Consider the following 17,993-nt stretch of genomic DNA (forward strand, 5'->3'; position numbering starts at 1 on the left):
TCTTTAACATATCCACAAGAAATTTTCAAAAAGACATCAAATACCTGATTCTGACCACAGACAGGATTTATGACAGTTGTTCATCCATTGGCTTCAGTGGAACCACTCCAGTTTGCACCAATATATAAGTGATAAAAATCAGACCCCAAATCTTTATTGTCCAAGACTCAGGGGGTGTGAAAAATCCACATCCCAGGCAATGCAGTTATACCAACCTAACCCCCAGTGTAAATAGCACTGTGTCGACAAGAGGGCTTCTCCTTTCGACATAGCTACCGTCTCTTAGGGAGGTGGAGTGCCCATGCCGATGGGAGAAACTCTCCTGTTGGCATAGTAACATCTTCACTGAAGCATTGCTGCAGTGCAAGTGTAGTCTTGCCCAATATTTCAGTGCTAAGGATTGATAGCATTGGTTAGAGACAAACTTATTTATTAACCATAATTATTGTGCTGAGTGTATATGCCCTTTATTGTAAGTCAAATGTGCCAGACAAAAAGCAAAAAGCGTGCCCTGCAGATCTTGAAATCTAAAGTTATGAATGGAAACGATAAAGTCTGGGGAAGACTGCAGAAGGATTAGTTGCATCTAACTACATCAGAATTACATTCTCAACAAACTCTGCCTTCCCAAAATTCCTACAGAGGACTAGCACAGGTTAGTCCTATATGGGTGTATTTCACTTGGACTCCTCCTGAGGGTTGAAATGACAGTCTGGACCTATACATAGAATGCGTCCGCCCACGTGCACAGGCAGAAATTGTGGAAAAAGAACATCGCTTGCCTCATAACCTAAGTCGTGCAGAACGCAATGCCATCCACAGCCTCAGAAACCACCCCAGCATTATAATCAAAGAGGCTGATAAGGGAGGTGCTGTTGTCATCATGAACAGGTCTGACTACCAAAAGGAGGCTGCCAGACAACTCTCTAATACCAAATTCTACAGGCCACTTCCCTCAGATCCCACTGAGGAATACACTAAGAAACTGCACCGTCTACTCAGGACACTCCCTACACTAACACAGGAACAAATCAACATACCCTTAGAGCCCCGACCGGGGTTATTCTATCTACTACCCAAGATCCACAAACCCAGAAATCCTGGACGTCCCATCATCTCGGGCATTGGCACTCTCACTGAAGGACTGTCTGGGTATGTGGAGACTCTACTCAGACCCTATGCCACCAGCACTCCCAGCTATCTCTGTGACACCACTGATTTCCTGAGAAAACTACAATGCATTGGTGACCTTACAGAAAACACCATCCTAGGCACCATGGATGTAGAGGCTCTCTACACAAACATCCCACACACAGATGGAACAAGCTGTCAGGAACACTATCCCTGATGATGCAACAGCACAACTGGTTGCTGAGCTCCTCAAACAGAACTATTTCAAATTTGATGACAATATATACCTGCAGACCAGTGGCACACTATGGGCACCCGCATGGCCCCACAATATGCCAACATTTTTATGGCTGACCTGGAACAACGCTTCCTCAGTTCTCGTCCACTCATGCCTCTTCTCTACCTATGCTACATTGACATCTTCATCATCTGGACCACAATTTCAACAGCTTCCACCCCACCATCAACCTCAACCTGGACCAGTCTACATGGGAGGTCCACTTCCTAGACACCATGGTGCAGATAAGTGACGGTCACATTAACACCACCCTATACTGAAAACCCACCGACCTCTACGCCTACCTTCATGCCTCCAGCTTCCATCCCAGACACACCACACGATCCATTGTCTACAGCCAAGCACTGAGGTACAACCGCATCTGCTCCAACCCCTCAGACAGAGACCAACACTTACATAATGTTCACTAAGCATTCTCAAAACTATGATACCCACACACGGAAATAAGGAAAGAGATCAACAGACCCAGATGTGTACCCAGAAGCCTCCTACTGCAAAACAAGCCCAAGAAAGATACCAACAGAACTCCGCTGGCCATCACATACAGTCCCCAGCTAAAACCTCTCCAATGCATCATCAGTGATCTACAGCCCATCCTGGACAACAATCCCTCACTTTCACAGGCCTTGGGAGGTAGGCCAGTCCTCACCCACAGACAACCCGCCAACCTGAAGCATATTCTCACCACCAACTACACACTGCACCATAGCAACTCTAGCTCAGGAACCAATCCATGCAACAAACCTCAGTGCCAACTCTGCCCACATATCTACACCAGTGACACCATCACAGGACCTAATCAGATCAGCCACACCATCACTGGTTCATTCACCTGCACGTCCACCAACGTAATATACGCCATCATGTGCCAGCAATGCCCCTCTGCTATGTACATTGGCCAAACTGGACAGTCCCTATGTAAAAGGATAAATGGACACAAATCAGATATTAGGAATGGCAATATACAAAAACCTGTAGAACACTTCAATCTCCCTGGACACACAATAGCAGATTTAAAGGTAACCATCCAGTAGCAAAAAAACTTCAGGACCAGACTTCAAAGAGAAACTGCTGAGCTTCAGTTCATCTGCAAATTTGACACCATCAGCTCAGGATTAAACAAAGACTGTGAATGGCTTGCCAACTACAAAACCAGTTTCTCCTCCCTTGGTATTCACACCTCAACTGCTAAAAGAGGGCCTCATCCTCCCTGATTGAACTAACCTCGTTATCTCTAGCCTGATTCTTGCTTGCATATTTATACCTGCCTCTGGAAATTTCCACTACATGCATCCGACAAAGTGGGTATTCACCCACAAAAGCTCATGCTCCAATATATTTGTTAGTTTATAAGGTGCCACAGAACTCTTTGCCGCTTTTACAGATCCAGACTAACACGGCTACCCCTCTGATATTTGACTTAGAATATTGGTCATGATTTTTTTCCTCATTTGGAAATGTGTACCTCTTTTAGGGTACATCTATACTTACCGTCCAGGTCGGCGGCTAGCATTCGACTTCTCGGAGTTCGATATATCGCGTCTAATCTAGACGCGATATATCGAACTCCGAACGCGCTCCCGTCGACTCCAGAACTCCACCATCGCGAACGGCGGTGGCGGAGTCAACGGGGGAGCCACAGACTTCGATCCCGCGGCGTCTGGACGGGTGAGTACTTCGAACTAAGGTTGCGTACCTTAGTTCGACCCCCCCCCTTAGTGTAGACCAGGCCTTAGTGTATTCTCCCCATTATTATCTTTATTTTTTCCCTGTCCATCTACAAAATCTAACCTACAATTAACTAGGCAAAGCTGAAAGTGCTGTCTTCCGAAGACGATAGATCCTATGGCATGGTTGTGAATTTTGCATATCCTCTCTAGAATGTTGGATGTTGTGCTGAGTGGGGAATTCCTGCCATTTGAGAGAATTCACTACACTGGTCACTTGGTGGTATTGTATTTATTAAGAATTGCCAAGCACTTATACAAACATGAGGAAAGAAGTGTAGGGGTGAAAGTGACTTAGGGATAGTGGAAGAGGTTCACAGGATGGCTTTCATTCTGGCAGAATATATGCTCTTTCCCTTTCATCATTGGAGAATAAATAGCCAGATAAATGAGAGAGAGAAAGCTGTGTGGATGTTTTTAGAGCTTAAATGAGAGGTGCATGGGACCATAACTGAATATCAAATAATTAATTTTATCATTGCATCTGTAATATAACCTTATGCCCACTAATGGACCAATTCAGTAAATCACCATGGAGACTCAACTATCTTATTATCTTTAGAGAAAGTCTTTCCCAGATCTGGGTGAATCATATTGGGAGAACTGAGCTTGAGAGGTTTCCCTGAAATAAGAGGACTTCATTCACTAAGGCTCTCAAGGTACATCCACACAGCCCACGGCAGCTAGCCTCCCAGTCTGGGTTGAGAGACTGGGGCTTGCACTACCAGGCTAAAAATAGCTGTGTAGCTATTGCAGTTCAGGTTGGAGTTTGGGCTCTGAAGCCTAGGAAGGAGAATGGGTTTCAGAGCTGAGCTCCAGCCTGAGCCGCAACTTCAAAGCAATGTCTTCACAGCTATTTTTAGAGTGCTAGCACAAGCCTCACAGATCTGTCAGTCTGGGCTGGGAGGCACACAGCTGCGCACTGTGTGGATGTACCCTCAAGCTGATGCCTTTCCTCAGCATTAAATCCACACAGTATTTTTAAAGATGATGTTAATGTTTATATGCAAAATGTTGCAATATATAAATTGGTACAATTTGTATAATATGACATAAATTGAGCTGTGCAAAATTTATCATCTGTGTTCTTGATACGATTCTGCCCTGTATACTGAGCAGTTTATAAATTTATCTGAGGAGTGGTTTTAGGGCTTGCTTGCATATGAAAGTTAATCTGGAATAAGGTGAATAGTGAATTTAAAGTAGATTGACTATTCCTGATTAACTGGATGCTCTGGTTCCAGAATAACTGTACTTTATTCTGAATTATCTTCCAAAATGGATTGAAATAATCAAGTATCAGAGGGGTAGCCGTCTGGATCTGTAAAAGCAGCAAGGAGTCCTGTGGCACCTTACAGAGTAATAGACGTATTGGAGCATGAGCTTTCGTGGGTGAATACCCACTTCGTCGGATGCATCTGAAGGGGGTATTCACCCACGAAAGCTCATGCTCCAATACGTCTGTTAGTGTATAAGGTGCCACAGGACTCCTTGCTGCTGAAATAATCAAGAATACGGCACTCTTATTCCAGAGCATTCTCACATTGAGTTAATCAGAAATAGCTATTCCAGAATAACTCCCTTTGTAGATAAACTCTTACTAAACTCGGTGAAAGTTGTCTTTTGCGATGCTTCATAATGGGTATTTTACTTGAATCTAAAGCAAACAGTACAAAAAGGTTTGTTTGCATTGTGTTCTGGGGTTTTAGTTTTTTGATAAGTTTTCTATTTATTTTTTAGATATTTTTTAAATGAAAGTTGCATAAAGGAGAAATATTTGATTTTGTTACCTTTTACCAAGAAGATTATGCTGAAGTGATAATCCCATGATGTTTGTTTTGTACAATTAATCAGTCTGAAGTGACGTTGATTGCAGTTTTGTAAGCATCGTGAGTTATTTAAAATTTTTGGAGTAAAACTAATTGTGAAATTCAATAGTAGGCTTTTCACTGTCATTCACTGGTTTGTAATGTGGTCAGTCTCAAATGTGAGCACCCAGAGAATATCGTTCACAAAACATAAACTTCTAACGACAGTAATTATCATCTGATCTGAGTACAGGTGGTTCATTAGTCTAGCCATTCACAACAGGTGCATATCTTCTTCGCATATACTTGATTTTTTAAAAAATGTATTTAATCTTTTTCAACACCATTCATGGCTGAGGCTCAAAAATACAGAAAGCACTTTATTACAGTATATATAATATTGCATTAAAAATATAATTTGAGATGACTGGAAAATGTAATCTGTTAAACCTGAAATGTGTCAGGGAAACATCTTGGGTTTGAACATTTGTCAAATCACAGTCAGGTTTCTGTTCAAAACTTGCATTGTTTCCTGTTGGATTGCTGGGGACCCAAGGATTTCTAGGGTACATGGCACTGGGACAGTCTCCCATACTGATGGCTCTGGGGCTAGGGACCGCAGGCTTACAGGTCTGCAGCTGTGGAGCAACTGCCATACGGACAATTCGAGGGCCAGGTATTCCAGGGCCTCCAGATGCGGAGGCCAGTACTGGTAGCCCCTGACAGCAACTGACATGATTCTTGTCTGTTTCACTACTTGTTCCTAGCCATGGTAAAATAGACAAGAATTATGTCAAATTTCAGTCACCAGTTGCTGGGGTCCTGGGGAGCATATTTCATTTTGGAAATACCACGTGTCAGTGTTTTCTTAATGAAAGAAAATTTCACTGAATTTCTGATTAAGGGGAAAAAAAATCTTGTAAAATTTTAGTTTCAGTCCAAATCAGAACAAAACTAACTTTTAAATGTCAAAATTTCCTGCAAACCAGGAATCCTGAGTTTCAGCCATCTCTATTATGTTAGCGCATGATGATGTAATTAAAAACTATTTTTTTCCATGGGAGCCCATAGATATTTATTGTGACAGGGAACACTTTTTATGTATTTTGAGAATAAATCTGATTGTCCTTTGGAATGCTGTTCATTCTATAGAAATATAATGGTGCTCCAGATAATAGTTTCCAGATGTTGATCTTCACAAGCATGTTTTGAGCGGGTTGACTATGAAGACAAATCCAAAATACATAAAGGGAAATACCCTGTGAGGTGGAAGAGGTGTAGAAAATGACAGTATAAGGCTTGGCTGGACTACAGCATAACAAGAGCGAGCACCCATGTCCTCATTTATAGTCAGAGTAAAGCAAACCTAAGTGTGATATAAATCCTTTTGCCCTGGTACTACATAGAGATATTCCCAAACTTCTCTCTTGTACACCTTTCTTGTAAGGTGGCAGGATTGAACCAAAGTGTGTGTTTAATCATATTTGAAAGTACTGAAAAGTAATTACAGTTTTGCATAAAAAGATTTGGCTTTCTAGGTTCTTTCTAAAATAAGCCAAAGTGAAGATTTAAAGATGGAATAATGCAAACACTATACAAACAGAGGTTTACTACAGCAAATAGTAAAACACAGATATTAAAAACTAGGAGATAGTTTGTTGCTGGGCAAAAATCCACAAAACTATGTTGTTTAATTTAGGTTAAGAATCCTATTTTTATTTTGTCAACATGTTGTATACTTTAAGACTAGATATGTGGCCTTTTGTTAAACTCCGTACTAAAAATTTTAGTGTAACTAGTGAGGGCTTCTGTTATGATCATTTATACTAAATGAAAAGACATTAAAATATATTTTGCCAATATGTATTTAGATACCAAAAATTAATACACAAAAACACTAGCTGAGCATTTTTGTATTTATTTATTTAGCATTTTGGAGCTGTTGTCTTTTGCCCTGAAGTTAATATATATACGTATATGTTGTCTAACAGTATACTGCAAGTGACCTTGCACAAAGAGCTCAAAGTTTAAATTATGTTTCCTTTATTTTTATTAGTGACAGTTGAACCTCCAGGCATTTTTAACTCTCATTTGGTCCTCTGTACAGTGGTTACTCTGCAGATGTAGGGCAAATAGGAAGTATAAAGTTTTATACAAGTGCTAAATATCATCAGTGGCCTGTGCAAGATACCTGGGGAGTTGGGGTTTGGTGTATCTATTGTCTTAGTAAGCTTCTGAACCCCCTTGCTCTCTGGGATGGGAACTCAACCCCAACTCCCAAATGGATTACTAATGAGGAAATGGGCTGAAATGTAGGTAGTTTTTTGCCTCTTTGATGTTTAAAATTAAACAGAAAATAGGCACAATAAAATAATAATTAGAAATATAAAATATGCCCTCTTTCTCAGCCCTAACTCTTCAGATCATGAAGCATTGCTGTCAAAGAGATTACGTTATTGTATTAGTACACTCTGGCGCTCTATATCTTCTATGTATATCTTGCATCAAGACCTACTCAACACAAGGGGGCTAGTTATTGCTGCTCCAACTTGTATTTAAGGGGACATTCTAACTTACAACAGCTGGCTATGGCTCCTAAATGGATACTACTCCAGCTGTGACTTGGTATAGCAGAGCAAAGGTCCATTTCACCACCAATGCTGGGTTGGAAATGGTAGTTGGCATAAAAGTTGGCTCCACCAGCTCAGAATGCCTTTCAACTGGCAAAATTATCAACTTGGCAGTTACTGAGAAACTCTGGCGCCTCTGTGCCACTCAGGCAACAGAGGCAGGAGCAAGGGCAGAGAATCTGGCCCAGTGCTTCAGCTAGAGCTTCCTCAATATAAACAAGAGGGAACTGCTAACAAGGTGTTCTCTGCAAGGAATTTTGGAACTTGCTCCCTCCATGTTGGTCTGTCATCATCAATTTAACCTTCCAAGTAATTCACAATGTCCATCTTTTTTTCTTCTTTGTGAAGGCTGTTGAGGTGGGTGTGGATCGAGGTGGATATATATGTGGACAGTTCTTTATCAGTTTTATGTTGTAATTATAACTGGTGGAAGAGGTACCCAGGACCACTGGATGGGCACCTATAGATAGCCTTAAAAAACTTAATTAATAAAAATAAATACATCTGACACAGTGTTCTGCCTCTAATTTCTGAGGCCTGTTCATAGAATCATAGAATATCAGGGCTGAAGGGACCTCAGGAGGTCATATAGTCAAACCCCCTGCTCAAAGCAGGACCAATTCCCAACTAAATCATCCCAGCCAGGGCTTTGTCAAGCCTGACCTTAAAAACCTCTAAGGAAGGAGATTCCACCACCTCCCTAGGTAACCCATTGCAGTGCTTCACCACCCTCCTAGTAAAAAAGTTTTTCCTAATATCCAACCTAAACCTCCCCCAATGCAACTTGAGACCATTACTCCTTGTTCTGTCATCTGGTACCACTGAGAACAGTCTATTTAAGGGGGCATTCTGATATTTTTGAATTTCATTGGGGGGCATAAAAGCAATGAAATTAGTTGCTTGTTATGCGGTTGTTACCTAAGTGTAACTATGTATGTGGGAAATATATGACAATAATCTCTTCTGAACTTTGCCCAAATAAATATTGCATTTTATTGCTAACTTGACATTTTTCTTCTATGTTCCTATATCTGAGAGAAATGTCTGACATTCTTGTAGAAAAATGACACAAGTCAACACTTTTCTTATTTTTGTGAAAGAATTTAATGATGAGAAAGTAATGTAGAGTGAAGAAAGCAAAGCAATCTCAGGTGTTCCATTGTTAGGACCATCTGTTCTGATTTGTCTCATGGTATATATTGTTACTTAGATTGCAGCATTATTTCTCTTTTAGTGAATAGATTGAAACAACAATTACTTGCAGCTGTATGAGAAAATAGGGACTTTCTAAATGCTGAGCTTTATATAGAAAGTCTGTATGTTGGCGCTTAATTCTGAGCTGACTCAATTATTTCAAATGGAAAAGTATAAAAAATAATGAAAGGTGTCTAAACTTTCTGTGGGCACAAATATTTCATTACTAGATTTTTTTATCTTTGGCTGAAATAACTAAATACATCCAGTAGGATTCCAGTTATGTAAATTGAATGAGGGATGTAAAATTTCTTCAGACATGAGACAGCTTTTCTTGTAAGTGAAAAAGATGCCTGGAAAACCACAGCTATCTGAATGTAGATTAGAAGGTTTCTACTCTAATGCAATGAACATTCTTCATGGCTGGAGACAGATGAGGATGGGTAGGCTGTGGCCACCAGAGAGAAGAGGACCAGGAGGAATTTCACACAGCTAGAAGATTCCATTCGATACCAGGTACTCAACCTGGAAACAGTGGAAGATACCTTTCAAGATTTAGCTGATTCAAGGGAATGAAGAGATGTGCAGGACATACCTGTGGATGGCAGCTAGGCCCAACCTGTAAGAGAACCAAGCTTGCCCACAAAGAGTTCTCTATTAATCCAAGGAAGACCAACTATCCTTGTTGGGTATCAGAGGGGTAGCCGTGTTAGTCTGGATCTGTAAAAGTGACAAAGAGTTCTGTGGCACCTTATAGACTAACAAACGTATTGGATCATGAGCTTTCGTGGGTGGAGCTCATGCTCCAATACGTTTGTTAGTCTATAAGATGCCACAGAACTCTTTGCCGCTTTTACCTATCCTTGTTGGGGATTCAATAATCAGAAAAATCAAAAGAACATTCTGCAAGGACAAGCAGACAACTTGGCAGGGTTCTGTCTTGCCAGATTGAAGATACGAGATGTCACTCTAAGATTGGATGGGCTTCTGAAGTCAATGGGCAGGGATTGATGATAGTTCTACTAATAATGAATAATACTGCATAGCGGGTTGTCTTGCAGAGAATAGATGATTTCAGGGAACTTGGAAGCATGAGAGCCTTCCTGTCCTGCAAATAAAGGAAGACAAGGCACAAGATTCTGGAAGTGGACCACTGGCTAGGTAAGTGGTATAGGCTGGAGGGTTTTGGTTTTGTGGAACTTTGGTCCACCTTCTGTAAGGAGAGGAGGCTGTATACTTTAGATGGCTTCGACATGAGTAGAAGGGGAAACAACCTCCTCAGGGACAGATTGATCAAGGTAGTTAAGAGTGAATTAAACTTGATAACAAAAGGGAGAATAAAAAGAGGGATGATACGAGCACTCATTTAGCACAGGTTGGAACCTTTTGATCTGCAGCAAAGATCACAGACTGCTTTAGCTCACAGAGTGACTGATAGCAATACTAGGCTGTCATCCTCTACATGGACCAGCCATTAGAGGGGGTGAGACAAAGACTTTGCTAGTTGTTTTCACAGATATTTGCTGACAGCAGAGGAATGGTGAGATTTGGGAATCTTGGATTGCATTCTGGGCTCCTAGAGGGAGTATTCTCTAGTGGATGCAGACCATTCTGTCTCTGTTCCCCAGAAGTTCAACCTCTTTTTTGCCCTTGCCTCTTCTCATCAATCTCCTTATCCTAACCCCCTCCCCATCACCCACTGCCCAGCTCCTCATCCCAATTTTAACTCCTTGCCCAACCAGGTTCAGTCTACCCTTCTGGGCTCTTCATTCAAATCCTAGTTTTCCCCCAGCTTCCAAGGCCCTCCACTCCCAATTCTGGTTCCCTCCTAGGTCCCTTGCCCAGTCTCCTTGCTGTTGTAGGAAATATTTTCAAAGAGTTGCATAGCAGTTTTAGATATGACTCCCATAATAGTTAGTGTGAGTATGCTAACAAAATTCTACATAGTCCTTTGAAAAAACAGCTTATTTTTATTATAATTTTGTAGCTACGATCCTTTTATTTCTCAGCAAGTACCTACAATGGCAGTTCAATGATTTTTGGGTTTGTTCATCCTTATTTTTGAGAAAAAGTATTGAAGACATGGATTTGGGTTGGAGCATGTTGCATGTTCCAACCTGAATTATCCAAGTAAATGTAGTGGTGTCTATCTTTCTCCACTAGTTCAAGCTAAAGATGTAAAACTGGTTGCATTATTAAATACAGCCTCTGTACAGATTCAAATGTATTATATACCTTTAGACTGTGGTTCTCAATTCTGGGCTGTATGTACTGTACCACAAGAAAATGCAAAAACCTCAGATGGAGTATCCACAGCAACATAAATCAAGAGCATCATGTAGCAGTTTCATTTAGATCCTGAGTGTGCTGGAAAACTGGTGTATTGAGCAGAAGCAATGGTAGCTGCTGAACATGCATGTATTGATTCAGTATGATCACTGACTCACTGCTCAGCAACTCAGTCATTGTTCCATTAAAATTGATTTTTGTAGATATTTTTGCCTGCCACTGCACACAGCAATCTCACTTCAAGGAAGGTGTGGTGGAAAGATAACTATATATGAAAGGATAAATTATTTCTGAAAGGATATTAATGCAAGATTTCTTGTATTTTTAGTGTTTATATTATTTAGGAATGGATAACAGCCACCGGTGTTATCTTGGTGTTAACTTGGAGGGGGAGAGACAGAGGTCTATGACCCTCCCACTTTTTAACAAAAGAAACATAAGCACAGAAATCATGTCTCCCGCAGATTTCCCCTCCATCCCAGAATAATAGATTCTGCTAGGGAGGTGCTGCAATTACACATTCACCCACCAGGTGCTGTTGTGGTGCCAGATGAGAGGACAGCGGGCTCACCGCTAGAACAGCGATCCGCAAAGAGAGTGGGGACACTTTGGCATTGGACCCCTCCCCCACTTCTACAAATGTTCTGGTGCCCTTGCTGAGAGCAACCCTAACTCCATGTTAAAATGTTTTTTGTGTCAGTGTTTTCTTTGTTGTTGTGTGTGTTTTAGTGTAAGTAGAGCATTATTACTCCAGTGAGCACATGAACAGAACCTAAATGAGTTTGATTCTTTTTTATTAAGTAGATATTGTTAAATAGGAATGTTTAAATTGTTTCTCGGGGAACAGATTAAAGAGTTCAGTATTTAAAAACAAAAAAAATTCTTCCATCTAATGAGGAAATTAAGCTGAATTTTTGCTTCTTATAGTGACAGAAGAGAATAAGAGAATTTCCTGTAAGGAGACTTTTTAGATCTAGTGCACCAATATTTCCTTCAAAAGCAGGGGATCTTAAGCTGAAGAGTGCAACCACCATGCCCATCTCATATTCCTAAAGTGGAAAATAGTCACGACGGGGTCCCAGTATGGCTTTAAGGAAGCTGCATTATTAAAAAGGTTGAGAACCACTGCTCCAAATCATCTTTATTAGCATGACAAATAACCTGGACAGTATGGTGCACAGTTGGAGTTTACCTATATATAAAGTGGACAGTACTGATGTGAAATGTACATTCGAATTTAGCTCTATGAGAATGTGATCTTTTACTGAAGAAGAGAGAAATTGCAATGGCAATTTGTTTCCCGTTGCTATAACTAGTGTTCTTTCTAATTTCTCCCACGCATCTGCTGAATGAATTTTGTTATGTACACCAGTATGGAGGTGATGTGTGACACATCACCTCCATATTGGTGCATATATCAAAATTCATGTGGCAGGGGTGAGGGGTTCAGAGTGTGAGAGGCGGTTCAGGGCTGGGGCAGAGGGTTGGTGTGTGTGTGGGGGTGTGTGAGGGCTCTGGCTGGTGTGCAGGCTCTGGGGTGGGGCCAGGGATGAGGGGTTTGGGTGCAGGCTGCCCCGGAGCTGTGATGGGATGAGAGGACTCCCCCCCAGCTCTCGCTCTCTCCTTTCCCACGGCCGCAGCTGGGGCTGGGTTGGGGCTGGGGGAGGGTGTGCATCTCTCCCGGCCATGGCACATCTGTGGCTGGGCTGGGTTGGGTCCAGGGCTGGGGGAAAGGAATCTCTCCCAGATGCAGCCCTGAGCAGCGCTTAATAAGCTGCTGTGTGGCCGCGCAGCTTAGAGGCAACTTAGGCTATAACCCCATCCTGGGCAAGTCATACTGACCTCAATTACAGTTTAGCAACATTTGTATAGCTTGTCATGCCAGTCAAATATTGAAGCAAATTAAAGTGGAATGAAAAGTTTGTGTGCTGGGCTGGACAAGAAGATGTATTAAAAACTAAGGGGCAGAAGCAAAGAGGAGGTGAGCCCCTGCAAGTAAAAGATTGGTGGACAGCCAGATGTGATGTGTGAGGAGTAGTAGGGAAGAGAGGGAGAGTCATCATTACCTGTGGCTGGGACCTACTTTGACATCTTGTCTTGGGCCCAATAATCCTGGCTCAGGCCTTGGATAATTGTGTTTTATATTGACTTCTGTTGTCTCCAGGCCAAATAACCAATTCATGCCCTATCCATGGCGATTTTAGTTGGATAACTATAACCACACAAAAAAATAAAATAGGAACAATCAAGTTGGCACAGTGAGTCCTTGTTTACAAGCTACAGTGCAGCACATTTCATTCTTTTGTTCAGTCTGTAATTTGAGCTGTACCTGATGGACATGTCTTCTGGAATTCTGTCAGTCCAGAATGTTCCAGACCATAAAGGTGCAGTAACCACACACACAGTTGCTTTACTTCTTAAAACTCTATATACCTCAGCTTCATCATAGTAAAAAGTATTCTGTCATCCATAGTAAAATCCATTCATTGTCAAGTGCTGTGGTATAAGTGAAAAAGGGTATGGTGAAAAATGTAAAAATAATTCATGGTGTCAATATTTAATGCAGCACGTAACCTATATTGGTGACATTATCAATATCTACACTTAGAAGTTTGAGGTTGCTAAATTACATTAACTACAGGAACCTAACGAAACAATATAAAACCTGTGAAAATTTCCCAACATAAGTCAATATTACAGGGGGGGGGGAGAGATAGCTCAGTGGTTTGAGCATTGGCCTGCTCAACCCAGGGTTGTGAGTTCAATCCTTGAGGGGGCCACTTAGGGATCTGGGACAAAAATTGGTCCTGCTAGAGAAGGCAGGGGGCTGGACTCAATGACCTTTCAAGGTCCCTTCCAGTTCTAGGAGATTGGTATATCTCCAATTATTATTTATATATATATTTTTTTTAAACTTTCACTTTTTCACCTTGTTGAACAGAATCACATAACTTTCCCAAACTAAATTTTGCCACTTTTTTAAAGGAAGGAGTGTGAGTTTGGGAAGGTAATAGTTCAGTTTTCCTAATATCAGTGGGAATAAATCCATACTTTAACTGCATCACACAATCTTAACTATGGAGTTGTTGTAATTAATGCCTCTGTTATTCATATGTATTGTATTCTACTAATATGGTATATGTAATATATTGATATAATCCACATACAAGCTAAATATACACAGCAGGTTGAATGTTTAAAAACAATAAAATAAATACAATTCTGGCTCTATTTTATCAATAAGTTAAAATTGTCCAGCAATAAACATAGTTTGTGTCAAACTTCAATTTTATTCTAACCCTGGATATGGGACATTTTAGTCTCTGTTAGCCTGATTTTGAGTCTATCAAGGGCACATATGTTGGAGGACTGATACAGGAGTATACAGAAGAAAAATGTTGAAAATATGTTTGTATTTTCATTTTATATCTCTCTTTTTCTTTCTCAAACTTTTGGTAGAAATATATGTCCACCTCTGTTATTGATCTGACACTCTTTGATTATTGAATAGTAGACTATTAAACTGGATTGCTTTTTTATTTTTTTAACTGAAGAAAGCAGCAACCATCTCTGTACTGAAGAATTTGGAGGATATAGGGAAGAATACATTATGGAGGAAATTATAGAAGAGGGTTGTGACAAAAAGGAAGATTAATATGGCCTTAAGTATGCTGCCTGTCTCCCAGTGGGCAATACAATATGTTCTATGGAAAAAAAAAACTTGGAAATGAAAATTGCTGAACATGCATTCTGTATCACTTAACAAGCTGTGTGGCTGGTGATATACAAAACTAACTATAGGACTGTCATCAACTGCCAAATGGTCTGTCTTAAATATAGTAGCCAGCCATGTAGTTTAGTTAGAGATGTCCATAGAAATTATCTGAAATGAATAGTAACAAGGCAGAGAGTAGCCATCTGGTAAAAAGATGAAAGCATGCTCTGCTTTTGTATTCCCAATGTAATGGTGACTTCCTTTTATTTCTAAGGTCAAAAACCTTTTGTCCCTCCCAGATTAAAATCTCTTTCTTTTTTGTAGTGTCATTATCTGTGTTACTACTTAGGTAATACAGCATTTTACCTGCATACAGTACTTGAAAAGAAGCAGCAATGTTGCCTTTTGATCATATCTGTGCAAGTGACCTGTTGCATAACATCTCCACATGCTGAATGCATGACCAGAATAACTTACACCAGTGTAACACTGTAGCTAGGTGGGACACTGACTCAACCTATTTCTCTTATTTTATCCTTTTTTTTCTCCTGTAGGCATTTATTACATGGTATATTTTGATGGACTGTGAAATACCTGGTAGCTAAAATATGTTACATTATTTGCCAGTAGGCAGGTGTATACTAAAAGGGTTGAAAACCACAACTAAGCTATCTTGGCATGCTTATATCACCTTTCATCTAAGTTATGAAGTGAGTAAGGGTTTGCAGAACTCTGGTTATTTATAAAGTGTTCTTTTCCAAATGTGATGTACAATAATTCCTAAAACATTTAAAAAACTAAAACATAATAGGATAATTAGGTAGTAAAATTGTCCACATAAAGCTAAATTTGAATAAAATAAAATTGGTTTTCCTCCTTTTCTGGTCTATTGTTTATCTTGGAGATTTGTACTGTGAGGACTGAGTCTTTGTGGGCCCTGGGTTTTGAAGGTTTAAAAGCTTCCTTTTAAATATAAAATGTCTCTTTGATCATTGGTAACACTCAAAGATTTTTAAATTAAGTGAGGCATTAATGTGTCTTCAAATTGTGCAGCTAGATGGTAGCTATAGTGTACTGGTAAACAAGGCAAAATAATTGTTTAGTTTTTTTTAAACAAATACAAATAATAATCACTCCAGAATATGCATGATACCATAGCCAGGGAACTTCTAATGCAGTGGAAGAACTCAGGTATTGGCTAAGTACCTTGTTTGGTGTATCATCCACAGTTTAGATAACAGTTGCCCCTTTTCACTGCCTCACAAGTTCATTTATAGCTGTAGTTTGGAACAACAGTGATATCCCAAAAATAGTTTGAGTGTATAGTGGTGAATATCTCCAGTCCCTCCTTCTTAAAGCTACCACTTTATTTTCCTTTACAAAGATGTCATTTGTAATATACATTGATTATATGTCTTAGCTACTTCTATGGCCCTCATTACCATAATATCTCAGTATCTTTAATGTAGTTAAACTCAAAACACCCCTGCGAGGAAGGAAAGTGCTGTTACTCCCATGTTACATATAGGAAACTGAGGCACAGAGACATTGTGATTTGGCTAGGGTAACACAGGCAGTCTCTGACAGAGCAAGAATTGAGCCCAGGTGTCTCAGGTCCCAGGTTAGAATCATTCTAATTCTCTGTTGTACATGGCTGCCTGTGGGGTTTGCTACTTCCACCAGATATTTTACTATCTTTTTGGAGTTATTAAATATGCAGTTGTTAAATTAAATGGGGGGGGGAGCAGGGGTTCCTTCTTGTCACATGGCTTTGATTGAAGCATATCAACAGCAATAGTCCAGGAAACCATATCATTTGATTAAAAGTGCCCATTGTGATTTTTGCAACTGTGATTACTTTGGACCAGTCTTACAGTCACAGGTGACATTTCTCTTGCAGTCAATGGTTTAAGCAAGGACTGTAGTTTGGGCCCCAAATGTAGCTAATTACTTGTGTGTGGCAGAGAATGCAACAGTGTACATTAGTAAAGGCAAACTCAGTTACATCCAGTATTTCCTGTTGACACCAAAGAAATGCTTTAGGAAGTTCTAACTTCCTGTGCCTTTTATTTACCAAGATTGTGAACAAGTGATTTTCATTTTTTCCCTTTCTACTCACTATGCATCTTGAGCTGCTAGAGAAGAAGTTTTTTAAGTCAACCTTAGCCAACCATTGCAATAGATATTGTCTATCCAAAGTATAGGGGAAAGTGTGTTATCTAAGCAATTGAAAACTGTTGGGAAAAGCTGGCTTTTTAAAAATTGTTATCATAGAACATACTGCAAAAATATCCAGGAGAAAAAAATCTTGGCACTCTCTTGGCTGTTGCTCCAATACTGTTACCCTGCAATGTTGGTATTTCCACAGGAGTATATTGAAAATTAGTCTGGAAAAATCACCTGAACCTAGTGTAGGGGGCTTCCTCCTCAACACACCCAGGCAGTCGATGGAGCTGAGAAATTTAAGTATTATCTCAGACTTGCCTCCTCCTCTAGTGAACTTTGGCCAAAGTTGTCTCTCAGACTCAAAGACATGTTGGCAAAGGACTCGGATTCTTTTCTTGTTAGCTCAGGGAAGTAAGCTTTAGCTTGGATGGAATTATCCCAGTCTACATAACTTACAATCAGGACAAATTCAAAGTTGTTCATTTTACCTACTGCTAGACAGAAACCTGCTTTCCTTTCTCTTCTATTTTGCTCAGTTCACTTTAAACTGTTAGCAAAGCACTCTTTATGTCCTATTCCAAATAAAAATACTTATAGATGAGGAAATTAAAATAAACAAAAATAAACTTCCAAAACAATTTAGCCCCATACAATTATGATGTATTGCACTTTTGCCTAACCTGGTCCCTGATTAGAAAGTTGTTATATGATTAAAGCCCTCATGTTCTAATTGTGCATGTGAAAATATGGATGCATGACTGTCTTTAAATAGATGGCCAAAGTGGGTGAGGTAATACCTAAAGAAGAACTCTGTAAAGCTTGAAAGCTTGTCTTTTTTCACCAACAGAAGTTGGTCCAATTAAAGATATTATCTCACCCACCATGTCTCTCTCATATCCTGGGACTCTCACAGATACAATACCACTGCAAACTTTAAACAGATGCAAAATCCCAGACTTGTAATAATGTAGCTCATATATCATTGCTCCAAACATTATAGGTATTTTATATTTTCTCACTAGTTCTTGTGTTTCT

At 40.1% G+C, this 17,993-nt stretch overlaps 1 protein-coding gene across 1 annotated transcript in view; it reads left to right on the top strand.

Moving 5' to 3' along the window:
• RYR3 (ryanodine receptor 3) overlaps positions 1 to 17,993 on the top strand; it is a 642,559-nt gene that overhangs the window by 98,674 nt on the left and 525,892 nt on the right.

This window comes from Mauremys mutica, chromosome 4, assembly GCF_020497125.1.
Source record: "Mauremys mutica isolate MM-2020 ecotype Southern chromosome 4, ASM2049712v1, whole genome shotgun sequence".
NCBI classification, from domain to species: Eukaryota; Metazoa; Chordata; order Testudines; family Geoemydidae; genus Mauremys; species Mauremys mutica.